Below are 17,510 nucleotides of genomic sequence, written 5' to 3' on the forward strand. Positions count from 1 at the left end.
CCGGAGGCAGCCGCCAGCCCGCGCCGGCAGCGGCTCCCGCCTCTCTGAGCTCAGGGCTGCTCCCATGGCAAAGCCCGTCTTAAATACCGGCACCAAAGCCGGGGCTGGGTGCTGGGGAACCCAGTCCCTCGCCTGCCTGTGAAGTCCCCTGCCCTAATGTGGTGGGAGCCGGGGGGGATGAAGGAGCAAGGTCCGGGCTTGCATGAAAGTCTTTCTTACCGCCTTTCGGGTTTCAAACACGTGTTTCATGCCACGACACTTTCTTGTTGTTGTACGGTTTTAACGTCTCCAACACACATCCACATCCTTTCTGCTGTAACGTATCAGATCAAAAAACCAGTCATCGCGCGCTGTGCTGGCAGGCTGCCGGTGTGGAGGGTACACGCAGAGTTTAGGATATTAATTGCAAATCTTCAACGCCATCTTCTGAAATTTAAATGTAATTATCGCCACATTTCGAGGGAGAAGTGAGAAATGCAGGCGTTTTTAGATATCAGGTTTATAACACACCATCCATCCTCTAAAAAAAAAGATTTGGCAGTGCCTCTCTGAAATCTTTTCAGTCACAAGTTAAGGCACCTTCAAAACATTAAAATATATCTCTGAGATTGGAGGTGACTGCCATCATAAATCAAGACGAGCAACCACGGCTTTACCAAAAGGCACCTGAGAGTCTCTCTAAAACTCCAATTTTGATTCCTAGGGGAAAGACTGTCTGGTATTCAGAGCACCAACTGTACTTTCATTAAGTATAAAACCATCTTGAAATGTATCACTATAAAACAAACACTTTTAATGCCTTTTGCAGCTTTTCAGCCAGCAAATTCTGGGCCAGTGTGAAACATGCAGATTTGGTCGACATTAGGTCAAACCCTTCAGGTGAAAAAAATCATCTTTCTCAAATGCTGGAGAATATTTTTTAAAAAGTAGTTGTTCTTGTCCAAAGAAATCCGTGTAGAGATAGAGAGGCAGATAAGTTACATGTTCAGAAATCTTTAAGAGAAGACAAAATTAATAATAAAAACCCCAGACAGTACATATGTGGGAAATTACCTGGCTGGGTGGTCAGCTGCTGTCTTTGTGCAGCAAGAACTCTATTACAAAACTATCTCCAGTTGCCTGAACTTTAGAGGGGATGCTTAAAGCCAGACACCTACATGCACACTCCGACTTTGCAAATAAGTCTTCTCATCAGTAAGACATGCTAATCTCTTTAGCTTTGCTGACTTCATTACTCGGGGTTTCTGGACATCAGCCATTTCTTTTTAAAATGGCAAAAAAAAAAAAAAAAAAAATTAAGACCACCATTTTAGTTTGTGAAGTAGAAAACTCTGATCAATAACACAACTGCGGTGTCTCCATTAAATGCTGCAGCAATGCGCTGGTAAACTTTCGTTGGGTGCTTTTTGCATATGTGAAGAAATTATTCCTCCCTAACCAGCCTTGCTGGTGATCTGAACATTGACAGTACCTCAAGCCTGTTCATTTTTTTCTAGTGCTTTCCACACCATTGTGAGTGCTTGTGCCTTCAAACCTTACCCAAAAGCTTCGCTGCCTTCGTGGAAGTTTTCTGTGTCAGTGACCAAACTGAAGTCCTCCTGTGAAAGCACTCTTGCTGCTGTTTAACCACCACAGTCAGCGCCGAGCCCCCTGTTTTTCACGCTCTTAAGGTCACGCTGACTAAAGGCATGCCAGGAAAAGTGACTGTTTCTTCTCAGCAGTGGCTTGCAAGCTCTCAGTGCATAGAAAGCTGGCTTCTGCTTTCACCAAACCCCTCTGAAGTCCCAGCTGACTCACCTGGGAATTGCACGCAAGGCAGAAAAGCAAAGAGACACCAGCTCAGTCCAATGGCTGGGGGCTCTCTGAAATGCGTCCCTACAGAAAGGAGCAGTGCTGAACCAAAGGGCACATGTATTAAACACTTTTGCACTCAGGACTTTACTCCTCCTTTCCTTCAGAAAACTTGCCCTTGCTTTGGGTGCAGTCTCTCCTGCCTCACTAAAAAAAAAATAGCAGATGAACCCAGTCTCTAAACCAGAGGAGCCTGTTTGAGATACGCCGGAGGCACTATGCATGGCAGTGGAGGCTCTCTGAGGATTGCTGCTCCTGCAGGGGCTGACCGTGTACTGGAGACCACAAAATCCCCCTGGGCACCAGTGCAGGAGGAGTTCCTCTGTGCAGAGGAGCAACCTGCCAAGGAGGAGTAGGAAGTGCCTTGCTCCCATCTGGGCTGAGAGGACTGCACTGGTTGCACTGGCCATCCACCTGCCTGCAGCTCTGGTGGGAACATGCTTGTGATGGTAGGTGGCTGCAGCCCGAGCGCAGGACAAGGAGCACTTAGTAGCTGAACTGGCAGCGAGCACAGACCCACCAACGAGCAGGAGCACAGCAGTGAGCAAGCCCCTTCCCCAGTGGTCCAGCTCTGGTCTTGGGTGAAGACCCTGACCAGGGTTCTTCAGGAAGACCATGAAGCTTGTGTTGGAGCCCTTGACAAATGACACCAGAAAATGCATTTTCAAAAGCAGATTAAGCTCCTTAAAGTGGTTTTGAAAACCCCAGAAATGTCTGCCTATGATCTTTATCTGCTCCAAAACACCTTTCCTAAGATGGAGGTGTTTGAAATGCTTAACATCTTGCTGTTGGCACCCATTCCCACTGGGTGCCTTCTTCCCCCAGAAGTCCTTGCAAATCCCTGGCTGCAGATCCCTGTGAGATGATGCCCATGCAATGCCCAATGCAGCAGTGCAGTTCAGATCCCAGAAGCAGCACTATTAAAGCCTCACAACCCCAAGCTTCAGGCAACAGCTCTGAGGCACGGGGTTGAGTTCACAAGTTACACAGCAGAAAGACCTCTGTGGATGGCGTCGACAGAATTTAGAGACACCGTGGAAATTTGGGGGAGATTCACAATTACATTTATTTATTCCAGCAAATCACTTGCTCTATAAGCAGTCTAATATGAGTTGCAATGGGTGACTTTAAGCATTCTCTGTTGTGGTAACTTCTGGTGTCATAAGCACTCCTCTCTCATTTGGGGAGGGTAATGGCAGTTCCTCCATTTAAAACAGTGAATCCTGAAATGGTATAAGTCTATCATATATCTTCCATTTTACTAATTACACAGTCATTTTAAACTGTTAGACATAAAACAAACCAGCAAGCGTGGCCATGTCTCCGTAGTTTTAAGCAGAAAATTCTCGTGGTCCGGTTGTGATAATCTTGGGTGAATTCGGTGTACATTTTATTTTCTTTTCATGTACTTCCCCTCCACTTCACAGCCAAGAATATTTCAAACCGCCTTTTACTAGGCTGCCTTCATGCCTCTGTACATCAGCCTGTGCCTGGGACTGAAACAGCCTTTCACGGCATATCCTAGCACCTGAGATATCCTGCAGCTTTCCTTTGGAGGTTGGAGTGTGCATCCAACCAGTGCAGCACACAAATAGCAAGGAGCCCTTCCCTGGTGCTGGGTCACCAGGCCAGGAGTTAGAAACCCTGAGCTGACACCTTCACACCTGCTGACCAACAGCAAAATTTTTACGGACTTCCCGCTCCTCAGGGCCTCCTGGTTGAGCAGCAGGCTGCTTGGGCAAATAGTGTTGGTGATGGGCAGCTAATAGTGTTTTCTTTATAAAACAAGGACTGGAGGGCTGTGTTGCTGGAACTGGAGGGCAAAAGGCTTCAGCACTGTAAGCATCACTGCCTCATCCACACCTGCCAGCTTTGCCCCAAGGGCTCAGGTCCCATCAGGCACCTGAAAGGAAAGAAAGGTCACACCATCACCATTGCACTGCCAAAAGTGAGAGCTCTACCAAGAGCGGCACTGCTTGTTGGGTGCTGGAGACTGTTTTAATAATAATGTAATTGATATATTTACATCTGATGGCACTTCCAAGCATTAATTTACTATTTTTTCTTTTTTTCTGGAAACCAGAGGTATTTCCATGCTCCTCCTTCCTCCCCTCCCCCTTTTTTTCTCTCTCTTATTTACTCTTTTCACATCTTTTCACAGATCTCTGGTTATTCTTGGATCATTATTAACCCCCTTTCCACCAGTGCCCCAGTGACATTTCCATTTTCCCAAACACCATGCTGAATTGCTAGCTAAGATCCAGAGGGGTACAACTGAAGAACCCTTTTGTGATCTTTCTCTGATGGTTTCCAACACTCCACATGTTGGCTGGGAAAGGAGAAACAAGCAGACTGTGTCTGACAAGCAGATTTCTGAAATGAGGAATAACTCATGTTCAGATTTATGGACTATTTTCTTCCACATGCAGAAATGTGTGAAAAGCTGTATGACTTGGAAATAACCATCCTAAGATTGTGTATTCTTGAGGACAAAAGCTGCTGGAGGGTTGCTAACATAGATTTGTTTCTATTGCTGGTACAAGAGGTAGTTAATAAATACCACTGGCATCTGAGGAAAATATCAAGTGCCCTGAGCTGGCACAGAGAAACTGAGTGTTAAAGAAGGGGTTTTTCTCTGGGAAGCCAAAAGAGAAAAGAGGAGTATAACGACAGGAGTTGGGTACTGCTGCAGTGTCCAAACTGCTTGTTGTAGCCATCTGGAACCACAAAATTTGAACATTTCCAGGCTAAAACCAATGGGAGCAGTGGGCTTTACTCTTGAGGTGCTCTAGGTTTTATTAATTTTGTAAAGGAGAAAAACATTGGATTTTGTGTGCCTGCACATGCACTCACATGTCTGAGTTTTGTAGGGTGCTGGTAGCAACACAAATTTCGCTAATAAATATTTTTTAAAGCTCATTCTGCACTCCTTGAAAAACCACTGGGCAGCTCTGGATCACTGCCTGCTCGTCATCAGTCCAAGCACGACAAGGTGGAGCTCCCTCAAACTTCAAAAAAAAATCACCTGCAGTCAGGTTTGTGCTGGATACATGAATCTGATGATCCCACCAAACTGAGGAAACGAAGACATGCAAGAGAGTGGTGTTGTGAATCAAGTCATCAACATTATGCATAAAAACAATATTGAGAGTTTGTTGCTGAATGAGCAAGAAACTGGCCTTCTTGTACGGCAAGTTTGGATGTGAAGTACTTACCCCAGAGTGGCATCCTTTTCCCATTCTCTTTTCCCACATTAACTCAATTTCTGGCAATGGTGTCATCCTCCCGCCCCATCTCCCCAAAGCAGTTCAACTTATGCTAGTCCAGTGACTTTCATCAGCAAGCAGCAGCTACGCATCTAAAAAAATTGAAAAACTGGGGAAAAAAAAAATGTAAGTAGTTTTCAAGTATAACAGGTGGTTGCCATCACTTAATGAAGTGAATTTCTGAAAATTTCTGAACAGATATACAAATGTATTTGTGAAGAATATGTTCACTTTGTCTTGAAATAATGCATTTAATGTATTGAAATAATGCATCAAATTCACAGGCAGTCATTGCGTATTCGTTATTTACTCTCACCATCTGAGCAGCTGATGTGTTGATGAGCTTCACCTCTCTTCCAGCTCTCCCCAAGGAGTTCAGGTAAGGGAGGGAGCCGTCTCATCCGAGAGATGAGGATCACAAGGACGGCAGACGGTTTCTGACCCGGTGCTGAAAGAAAATCTCTGTTCCCATCTGCTTCTGCTCTTCCTCATTTCTTTGCTTGTTGGCATTTGGTTGAAGAAACCAAAAGGTTCCAGCTTTGTGGAAAGGGGAAACACTCATTTTTTAAAAAAACGCAACTTTTTACCAGTCACCATTTCCATTCTTTAAAATGTGTTATATTAAATAACAGTAAGTATCAGTACCAATCCCTGTTTTTTAAAGAATCATCCCCCAACATAAAAGCTTTGGAAAGATATCCTATCTTGATGAAGTCTGGGGAGGGTTCTGGCCCTTAAAATAGAAACATAAAGCTGAATCTGATGTATTGCTGCAAGAATTTAAAATTCACAATAAAGAAAAATAACCACCGTGGAGAGCAGATCAAGAAAAAAAGCCAAATCTTTTCCCTGACTACTTTTAAAAAAAGAATAGAGAACTTATTTTAAAGAAAACATTTTTTTTAATTCTTCAGTTTTCATATGAAAACTCAAAATCTAGTGTGTTTGATGTTTGACAAACCAGAACAAAATGAAAAATCTGTTAGAATTCTCTTTTCAAGACTGGAAAAGTTTATAAGTTTTAATTTGGTTACCACAAACAGAACATTTTATCAAATTTTATGTTGGTGCTTTCTGGTTGGCTTGTTTTTACTAAAACAGAGAAATATTTTCCAATGACCTCCCGTAAACAAGTCAGACATCTTTGTGTCATGTTCTGGTGCTTGCCAGGAGGTGCTGAGAACAACTTCTCCCTTAATTCAAGTACTTTAAGACTCGCATCTCTGCCGGGCAGCTATCAGCTATTAAGGACTAGCTGGCACTGCTGGTGTTGAGGGAAGGAAAATGTGCTCCATTGCCAGCCATGTGGGGCACAGCACGGCCATGTGTCCCCCACTCCCTGAAGTAACATGTCCATCATGTCCATGCTACACTTTATTTTCTAAATCCAAAGTATAGGAATACCATATTTTTTTTTCCATATCCAGCCTTCTTTGGAGTAAAAAGACAAGGTAGACAGGGGTTTAGATTTCAGACCATATGTGCTCCTGGCCAGATTTCTTCAGCTGTGTCATGTCCTCACAGCATTGCTCATAGATGTAATTTACACATTGCACTTGACTATAGATATCTCGAACGTGGCTGTCACTGACAAAACCCTTTATTGCATCTTAATCACAGACGTTAAACCAAGCTGGGGATGATATCTCACTGGAGTGGAGAAGCAGAAGCACTCCAGAGGTGGTACCCAAACCAAATGTGATTTATTACAGTGAAGGACAAGGGAAAGGCTGAATTCATGCCCTTGGAAAAACTCCCTTTTTGGAGTGCATTTCCAGACTGAAGGATATGCAGGGAGGGTCTGGACCAGCTGTTGTGGGAGTGGGACAAGGATGCAGCTGGTGACGGAGTGGCTGCCAGCTGGGCACAGGGCCTGGGGTCGCCTCCAGGACTGCTCTCTTGAGTCCTTTCCTCCAGCAAAGAAGCGAATTTCCAGGGATCTGGGGAGTGCTGAGCACTGGCTGGCACGTTGGTTGATTCCTGGCATGGTTTGAGCTTCTCAAGGGCTTGTGGTTGGATGACACCACTACTGATGGACTTCCCATCACGTCGTGAGAGCCTCATGCCCAGTGGAAGGGAGATTGCCAGTGTGACCACTTCAAATATTTTTGTTTAAACAATCTTTGCTGGTCTTCATACCAGCATAAGATAGGTGTTGTGCCTGGGTTCATTTGTATTTAAGTTCAAACCCACATTGTTTCCTGGCTTCAAAAGATCAGCTTGGTTTTGTATATTTTGGGGTTGAGGTTCCACTTCAAAGAAACTGAACTGCAAGGAGCCCAGTTAAATCAGAAAATGACTTGGAGAGGGAAAGGATTAGGGTGATGCAAGAAGAAAAATCACTGAAAAGTAAACACTGAACAGTAAAAAAAATCAACCAACCAAAAAAAAAAAAAAAAAACCAACAACACACCAAAACAAAAAAAACCTGCAAGCTCTGTACTCATGTTTTGCCTATTTTTCTCCCACTATCCACCACAATTCTCTGTTAAACATAAGACAGTTTCAGTTTTCTGTCCTTTTGCATTGCAGCATCTTTGTAAAAAGCAATGTAAAGTGGGAATTTAAATGATAGAGAAAGAGACTCAGAAAGGAGGGAGCTTTGTGAAGTTCCACAAAAACCATAGATGCAGCTGCCACTGAGATTTTGCTGCTTTAAAGAAACTGTGAGTCTTTCCCCTTATCTGTGGCCATTGTAGGGCAGAAATCACTTGTGGCACATACATCCTTTTGGAAGGAGATGTTTTAGAGACCATAGGTGTAGCACACTCTGTACAATTTCAAACATAATTTGAGTTCATCCTATCTTGATTAGTGAGGGGTAAATCCTCGGCCTGAACTTACTGAGCAGATGGTGATGAGATGCAGATGGTTCTGAGAAGGAGGTGGTGGCAATGGTCTAGCAGTTTGTGTTACCTTCTTCTTTTTGATAAACAAAAGAGGAACTCACAGCCCCAAAGGAAAAATATTTAGTGAGCAAGGGAGGCTATAATTTAAAGTATTTAAAGGGAAAAAAAAATCAACTTATGAATTGCTCTTCCTTAGGCAGCAACACAACCTGCCTGTGTTTTTCTGTTGAGGAGAGACCTGACTCGTCATTCACAGTGGCACAAGGCAAGTTTGGCTGTGTGCTAGAGGGAGTGAATGTGAGCCATAAATGAATGTACAGTGGTATTTCACTTTGAAAAGAAGTGGGTCAGACCTATTAGATGGTCAGAAGAATGATTTAAAAGGAAACAAGTCTTTGTAAACAAGGATTTCAGTGGAGGGCAAGAAGGGGGGTTAGCAAGTACATTCAGTCAGAATCTCTCCTGCTATCAATGATCAGTCTGGCAAGTACATAAATCAGTGAACGCTTTCTGAAAGTTTTCAAAAACATGAAACGCCTTCATTAGCTGCAGCATCACATGCAATCAAACATTACCTTACAGCACTATGCCAGAGGAACCGCTGGGTCCTCAGCAGTTTCAGCTCCTGTGCTCAGATCGTGGGGCACCACAAAGCACTCAACAGGCCAGCTGACCTGGATGGGGTCTTTGGTACGAGCTCTTGCAGGAGTAAAATCATCCTTCTATGGTCCTGTGACACTGGTACATTTGTGTTGCAGTCCTCCTTGCCAGGTGCCTTTATAAATGAGAAGGAATGTGAGCGCAGAGGGTGCCCGATGCCATAAAGTTTTAATAAATTGCTTAAAGTAACCTGCCCCTCTTGGAAAGTCAGCGTCTTTTGGCCTAGAGCTGCTTTGGCATTGGTTTTCCACACCATGGAGCGGGTAGAAGGGGCACCATAACCAGGCTTCTTCTGACTGATGGTTGATCCCCCCAGGCAGGGGGCCAGGTGGAACAATGACGTTGTGGCGGGGCTGCCCACAGCTCAGCTTGTGTTGTGCCCCATGCAGGAGCCATCCACGTGTAAACCTGCCAGTCAGGATGTGACAGCTGGAGGCGCAGGTGGTCTCCAAGGAACAGGCGTGTTGCTCCAAGGAACGTGCTGCTCCAAGGAACATGCTGCTGTGGCGAGAGCAATGGCTGCATTGCCAGCTGGGCAGGAGGCACATTTCTCCCCCACAGTCAGTAAAGCCTGATGGAGGGAGGCTGGGGGATGCTTCTCCTTCCTCAGAGAGCCTGGTGGCACAGTGTTCACAAAGCCTTATTTCCAAAGATGCTGAGAGTATACCATAATCTGCAAAGAGTAAGCAAACACCTGTGTGATGGAGGATATAACTACTAAATGTGAGGAAAAATACACAAGAGCTGAAATGTTGTCAGATGTCAGCAGGAAACTTCACAATGTTGTGTCCACTTTGGAAAAAGAGACTTGGCTGCTTTTGGAAAAGTCTCCTAGAACAGTGAATACGTAAAATTATAGTAACAATACGCTATTATAGTACATAACCTCCCATCTTTCTCCACCCCAGATCAGAACAGCTTTGGGTATCTCCACATAAGGAAGGGCTGTGATAATTGGAGCACAGCATCCATGATGATCTTGTCAGGAGAATAACATTTGGGACTCCGTGAAATTTAGGTAGAAGCACCAGGTGCTAGTCTGCATAGGTGCTGGCAGGGAGAAGCAGAAAAGCCCTGCACAAGTGTGAGTGTGTGCACACATGTCCAGAGGGTTTTCTGTGGGCAGCATTTGGTTTTATACCAACTTGCTTCATAAGGGTTGAAGCAAAGTGCTTTGAACAGGAAAGGGGAGATTTACAAAGGGAGGGAGGGAAATTTTCAGTGGCGGTGGGGTGCTGCTTACTTTTTAGTGGTATGGAAAAACTCCCTTTTTAAAATGCATCGTCCACCTCACTTTTTTTTCACTTTATCTCAGGAAAATTCTGAATATTTTCTGAATTTCACCTGGCAGTTGATGCTGGCCCACACTGCCTTCTGAGGAGTTAACAGCTGCAGCGACTGTTAACAGCTGATGCAGCCTGGATGGCCTCTTGCATTAACTTTAGCACCAGATTGCTCTTTTCTAATGGTGTAAAAAAAAAAAAGAACTCTGCATGCATGGCCACCCTGGGTTAGCACGAACAGGAAGGATATTCTGAAGGGTAACTTACTAGCATGGGCAAATGCTTTCATTTTGAAGCAAAATAAAGGTTTCCACATTGTCACTGATGCAAGCTTAGCCGTGCACACTTCCACTGAAGGTGCTGCATGCTAGAAAACACCACGAAATTCCCTCACCCACTTAACATTACTCATTTTATTACATAATTTTTTTTTATTTTTTTTTTTCTGTGGATTGGGTCAACAAATACTGTGCCTGCTAAAAACCAAACCAACCAAGCAACCAACCAAACCAAACCAACCAAAAAACCCAAACAAACAAACACACAAACCCTGTCTGTTGTACTTCTTTATAGTAAACATAATTCTGGCTGGGACTGAGCGGGAAGGCACGAGGGACTACTGCTCAGGGCAAGAGGTTGGCATGGGTAACTTGTCCCTGCTTTTCCTGCAGCACCTCAGGGCCATTGTGGGACCATTCATCCCTCCTCATTATCACCTCTGGATGTTTCAACCTCTCGGACTTAAAAAGGCCTCCAAAATCCCCTTGCAGTGCTCCTAAGCAATTATTGATAGAGAAGCATACAAATCACTCCCAATGGTTGCCATAAAGAGCGTATTAGCAAACCTGCAACATTTTAAAGTGTTTCTGATAGTTTTCTTTCATAGACATTTTGTCCTTGCAGATGAGTGAATTTATTTGTGATAGTGCAATGGTATGAGATGTAACGCGATTTCATCTTATATAAGGCAAAATCCTATTACATCCCTCAGTTACTACATTAACCCTTCCACCACGCTGGTGCTGCAGCTGGTTGCCTGGAGAAGCTGGAGGAGGAAAAAAAAATACAATAAAATAAATAAATGGCCACTTGGTGGCCTTACCAAACTGCTACTCGAAGCACCGAAAGCCAGATTCTACTGCCACTGAGCTCCGGAGGAGTTTCCCCACTGGCTTCACTGGGGGCAGAGCGTCTGGGCCAGGAGCTGCCTGTGACTGACAGACAGACAGTCCCGGTCCTGTCAATGCAATGTGCTGCCTGCTGCTATACTGCCCAAGCAGCTATGAATTATGAGGTTTCCCTCCCCAGCTGCAAGGCAATGACTTTTCAAGAGACTTTTTGAAAAGGACAAGCAGCATCATTTAAAGGGATGTGGACAAAATTCCCTGCTGGCACAATGCTTCTTGGGTAATGGCAAATGCTCTGCATAAAATGACACACGTATTGGGGGTTCTGAGGCATCTCTCGGATGAGGATTGTACTGGCACAGTTACTTCCAAGCCTCCACAGCCCTGGTAGCACCATATTATGAGCAGCAGTCACAGGCCACAATTTCAGTAATGTTATTCCTTATACACCTAAACTCCAGGCTGAAACCAAGACCAACATCCATTTAATGTGTAATATATCTCAATATGTCAGAGAGAACAATGTCCATATACTCCAATAATCCTATGTTTGAGATAGGTGTGTGTTTCCACATAACACAGTCAGATACAGTCCTCTCTACTAAGGACCAGGGGAGCTCCAAGCACTGGTACTTAATTTTTGTAAGGCAAATGAAGATCATACAGTATTGTTGGAGAAGCAGCAGTACAAGTTATCTTCATTAGGGAAAGAAAAAATTAAAAAGAGAGAAGTGTTTGACAGAGACAAGGAACTCATCATTGCTGCCCAAGGCTCATTTGGGAACCCATATTACAAGGGTTGCTCCATCTCTGCTTGGGACCAATTCTTTCCTCTTCCCTCAAAGGTCCCCTTGAACCAAGTTCCCATAATTTTGACAGTCGCCAGAGGTTGAAAGGATCCTTTTGGGAACTCCTAATCTATAAATTTACGTTTTAAAATATTACCTCACATTTCTGCGACAGAGAGAGACTGTTCAAGGAAGGTCCATAAGGCAGAATAGGATTGTTTTAGCATGGAGAAATGATACAGAGTGGCACAGAAGCAGGGAGTCACCTCCATCTTCAGTTTCTGAATGCGTGAAGCAGCTGTAGCACTCAGAACATGTGTAGGTGCCTCCAGCGCCCCAGGATGAGGATAACTGTTGGTGCCACTAAATAGCACAAAAAAGGGAACCATGTTATACTTGTAGAACTCAGAAAAATCATTCAACTTAGTGCACACTCTAATAAAGCTCTACAGAGCTTAAGGGAGCAGAGATTCTCCACCTGCAACATCATCTTCCAACTGCATTTTTGGCTTCTTTTCACCCCTCCATGTAGGCAGTACTTTGAAGTACAAAATATTATGACAAAGAGCAGAAATTTGGGGCTAGCTTCCCACTGCTCAGGAGAACATCAGAGATCAGTGTGGTCTTGTGTAGTCTAAGTCTGCAAGTCCTAAATCTTCACCAGTGCATCTGTGTTATCTCCTCATATTCCCACTCCTCACTAGAAGTATTACAACAGTGTTGCAACCATTGCACCGCCAGACTACAGTTCATGAGCAGCCAGTTTGTCTATACAATCTGGACTACAACCATTAGTTTGGTTAGTCATAATAATGTTTTCATTATTGGGGTTTTTTGGTGCATTGAGATACAATAGTCAATGTAATTCTTGAAGGAGTCTTCTTTCCTTTCATCTTTCTGTTTGCGTGCAATATTAGCCACCTTTCTGCCCTCTCAGAAAATCCAGAACAAAAACTTAACTCTACCTCACTGCATCTTTCTCACGAAACTTACACAGCTCCTGAAAGTTCCTCCAAATTTTCCTTCCAGCTCCCACAGGTGCCGCTATTTGCTTGTAGAGCTTTCTCCTTGTGATAGAGCAGCAGGAAACCAACAGACCAAAATCAAAGCCCTGCTTAGATTTCCTTTAGAAACTTTATTATGCTTTTCTCTTACCTCCACTGAGCCAGGCCACTACAGACCCCATTAAGACCAGGTCTTAACAAGTGTGCACCATGACTGTGCAACACACCAACAGTGAGAGACTGAGAATTATTGGTGCAAAGCTCTAAAAGACTGCAGGAATAAAGAGCAATTTGATGGTAACCCAAGGTCATACAATGACTGAAATATTTTCTTTTCCATTATATTTTATGTGTTACTTTCAAAGGTGATCACAGCAGACAGCTGCATAAGTCAGACAATTTGTTTTGTATTTTTGCATTTGTTTACTGTTCAAGCCAGCAGATGCCAGAAAGATTTTAAACACACCACCTTGCTGGAAGTTCTTTTGAAACCTTAAGATTAGGCAATACTCCATCAGTAGTCTTGTTTAAATGAATAAATTACTCATCTCTAGAATGTAATCTTCATAAAATCTTCCCTCACCTAATGATTATTGACAGGTAGGAGGAAAGATATAAGAGAGGTCTTCCTTTCTCTGACTGCTACAATTTCCCTCCAGGAATGACTTTGCATCTGCGGGGCCTAATAAAAAAATCATCCCTAAAAAGTGAAGTTCCAGTTTCCTAAAGATGTAAAATCATGCAACAGACCAAGAATATTGATCACCCCCATTTGAAGGGTGGCTAACAAACAAAACTGCCCAAAGCATTGTTGACTTCTGAAAACATGCATTAAAGGCTTATCTTGAGATTGCACTCAATGTTTAAAGTTTCCCCTCCAGGTCTCCGGGCTGATTGTCTCCCAAACAGAACACGCTCAATATTACCAATGCACAACCAGCCCCCAATAACCTGGGATGTGGCTTATCCAGTTCACCAGTAAACCATGCCATGGGTCTGTGCTCAGCTCAGCCTGAGCTGGGCAAGGTCACCAGCTTAGCCCTGGCCTGGCGATGTGCGTTCAGACCCGGCTGTGCCTGAGCTCAGGAGCCCTTGAGAAGCCAGGACATGCTGTATGTGGAAGCACAGAGCCAGCTGGGACACACAGGCAGGCAACCGTCATCACCGTGCAGGTTTTACTGGAGGCGATGAAGACATGACCCTGTTTATTACCATTCCCCAGGAGAAGATGGCGGTTACACTCAGCTTCATTGTCAAATATTTCCTTCAGCAACCGTCTTGGTTGCTTCTATTGAAATAGGGTTTCTAATGTCTCATCCTGTCCCTTCTCAAACAAATGTACTCCTTAACCGCAATCTAGCACTACTTACAGAACCTTACTTTAATCGCAACTGCTTACTTAAAATATCCACTGTCCATTTGCCCTCCCTCTGCCCCCCAAAATGCACATGGGTGGAAATTCTCTTTCTCAGAGGTTCACAGGATTTCAGGAAACATGAAATTAGAATATGGCTTGTTTAAAGCAACAACTAATGCCTTTCTTCTGTGGCCCACAAAGCATTCTTGTAACCAAAGCCACAAAAAAGGAGGTATTTTTAAACAAGCCGTGCGGATTGATTCACTGATTACTGTCTCCCTCCCCATTATTGTTTCCCATCAGAGCTGGCAAATTACTCTCAGAGCACTAACCAAACCATGCTCTCTCTAATCCTACCTCTGCTTTTTCTGCATCCTGGCCCTCACAGAGGTTATTTTCAGCTAAGTGAATCATCTATTAGTTTCTAACAATCCTAATATACAGGCTTCAAATTCAAAGCAGATGAAACTGCTTGACTTTGTTGAACACATGAACAGCACAGAGTTCAGCAACTGTCTTCATTCGGTCTGGAAGGGAGGGAGAGAGGCCTGGAGCCACTGAAACAGTCCTCATCACCCAGCTTAGTGCTGGAGGCAGCCATGGAGAAATCAAGGAGACCTTGGTCACCAGTAGAAAGACAGAGGTTTCTCCAATACACACTTTGCATCTACTCTGATTGGACACTAAAAGGAGTTTTCCTTTTTAACTGGGGTGCCCCCAGCAGGAGCTGCAAGCTCCCCAGCCCCAGTTGAAGCATTTCAAGGCACTGCAGTTCCCAAATCACTCAAACTGAGGAACAGAGGGTCAGTCCCCATGCACTGACCTTCCCCCAGAAATGACTTGAGAAGTGGCACTGACTGCATTCTGGACAAGTGCAATGCTTTCAGAGAAAAACAGCTAAGTCAAGGGGGAGTCCCTTCCCCTGCTGCCTGGAGTTTCCAAGCTGACTTTGGAAATGAATCAAATTCGTGTCTTCCATGAAACAGTCCAAAAGTAGCAGCAGCAGCTTAGCCAAGGAGGCACTAATTTTGTTTCTCCTCCAGTTCTCATCTGCCAGAACAACTTTTATTGGATGTATTTGCCATATGCACTTTCCTTACAGAACAAGCCTACGGGAAAATCAGAACATCACTTTTTTCTATCATTGTAACCACATATCCAAAGTACAGGAAACAGCAGAGATTCCCTTTCATTTTTTTTTTGTCTGCAGACTTTTTCCTGGAGCGCATGGAATGTAGCTCAGCACATGTATCACCAGCCCCTACTATGTTACCATTAGGTATTACACTGCTTTAATTTTTACCATATGGTATTCCCCATCATTCTTGACATCACAGGCACATTACATATCCCTACCGTTTAATTTTTACCTGAGATTTTATGTCCAACAGATGCACCTGTGTCATGAATTTTGTCTAGGGTAGTCACAACTAGAATTGCTGTGGACCTCTTCCACTTCGCTCCATCATTTTCCATATAGAAATGACATCTGTTTTTTATGCAATTCACATTGAAGTACAACAACTGGTGCCTGGGGAATCGGACCTTGATTTCTCCCTGTTCCCATCAACACCCAACCACCATCCTGAACAGCACAGCACTTCCTATGTGGCTGGGACCAAGGTATTGAGAATAAGCAAGAAGCCACCACAGCTCCTTGCCCCGCTTCAGAATCTGTTACAAAGGCATTTTAACACCACTCAGATACAACCAACACTGATGCTTTTCATCGCGCACTTCGCAGAGTCATACTAAGGAAAGTCGTAACACTTCTTTCTTCCCCATTTTAGTGGGAAAATGAAGCAAACCTGAACTGAAGGAACTTACCTAGCCACACAGCAGAATGTAGGAGATTTGGGAGCAGAAGCCAAACTGCTTCTCAGTCCAGCATTTTACGGGTTGGACAAATGTGTCTGCCTCTCAATATGCCTTCTTGATAAGCCAAACCACAAGACTTTCCAGTCAAAAAGGCCTGTTGAACTTCCAGCCTGTCTTACTGCATCACAGATGTTCTTGTAACCCTTTCTATGCCATTTTGGAAATGTATGCGCCTTTCAGGAATGTACAATTCTAGGGGAGAAAAACCCTCCTATAAATGAGTGAAATCTCACAAGACAAATGTTTCCTCCAGCAAAACAAACCCAAGGTAAGGTGACCACCATGGTGAAATGAAGGTCAACTCTAAACATGTTATAAACCCTGCCTCAGTCCCTTGAAAATAATATATGGTTAAGGAAGAGAAGTATTTAAGATCCTCCTAATGACAGTAAAGTCCAGAGTACACTTGCAGTGAATTTGCACATTACTATAATATACCCTAGTGGGTTTTGTGACAAACTTTTTCCCATTCCTCCCCCAAACTTAATACTGATGATTAACAGTCATACAGCCTTACCGAGCTGAGAAACGATAAGACTTCTATCTTGCACAGCCTGCAAGATCTGAAGAAATGCAAATGGTATTCAGTATTTTCAAACAAAACAATCAACTTTTTTCCAGGACAAATGGTAGCACTAGCCAGTAAAAGCCCAACCAGTTCACTTGTATGCAATAGAGGCACCTTCCATATCTTGGAAATGGGCCCCAGCCGCAGACTTCTGCAAAAAATGAAACTTTACTTAGAGGACACAAGCTGTTTCATGACATCCCATCTTCCATAGGAATGGAGATCTTTATCATGTGTGCTAAGAACCTCATGCAAACCAGACATCATTATGTAAAAAAGCTACCTATGAACAGAAGGATCTCATGTCTAAGATCTCGGGACTCAACGCAAGCTTGCATCGCACTCAAGTTTGGAGGGTGTAGAGTGTTTTTTTCCTTTTTTTTTTTTCCACTTTTCTTCTTCTTTTGAGGCATTCGGGTATTACATAAGCAGTTTTGCCAGGAAGTTACATGCTGCAGACTTACTTGCAAAGACTTCCAAAATGCAATCCTTGTGAAAATATGAAGCGAGGATGCATAAACACAGCCAGAGTTCTGACATCTCCAACGTGTACTTTCTCTAAAAACAGGGCAGTTTTCTCCTTCTTAAAAACTGGCAACAAAGTCCCACCTTTCCTTAAAAAGCAAGGAATACAGAAAATGCTGTTTGTAATCAGTAACCTGCATATGATGCTGGTCCACCAATAAACATTGCTTTTTGGCATACAAATAGAAGTTAAATATCCCTTTTTTATTTTTAAAAATGTCAGGTTCAACACTGTCACGGATCAGTGCTGTTTTTCCAAAACATCCAGTGGTGTACAGGACCCAGGCTGCCACAGAAGATGACAACATCCACAGAAGTCACAGCAGGCTTGACAAACCACCACCACCATAACAG

Source organism: Patagioenas fasciata, chromosome 2 (assembly GCF_037038585.1).
Source record: "Patagioenas fasciata isolate bPatFas1 chromosome 2, bPatFas1.hap1, whole genome shotgun sequence".
Lineage (NCBI taxonomy): Eukaryota > Metazoa > Chordata > Aves > Columbiformes > Columbidae > Patagioenas > Patagioenas fasciata.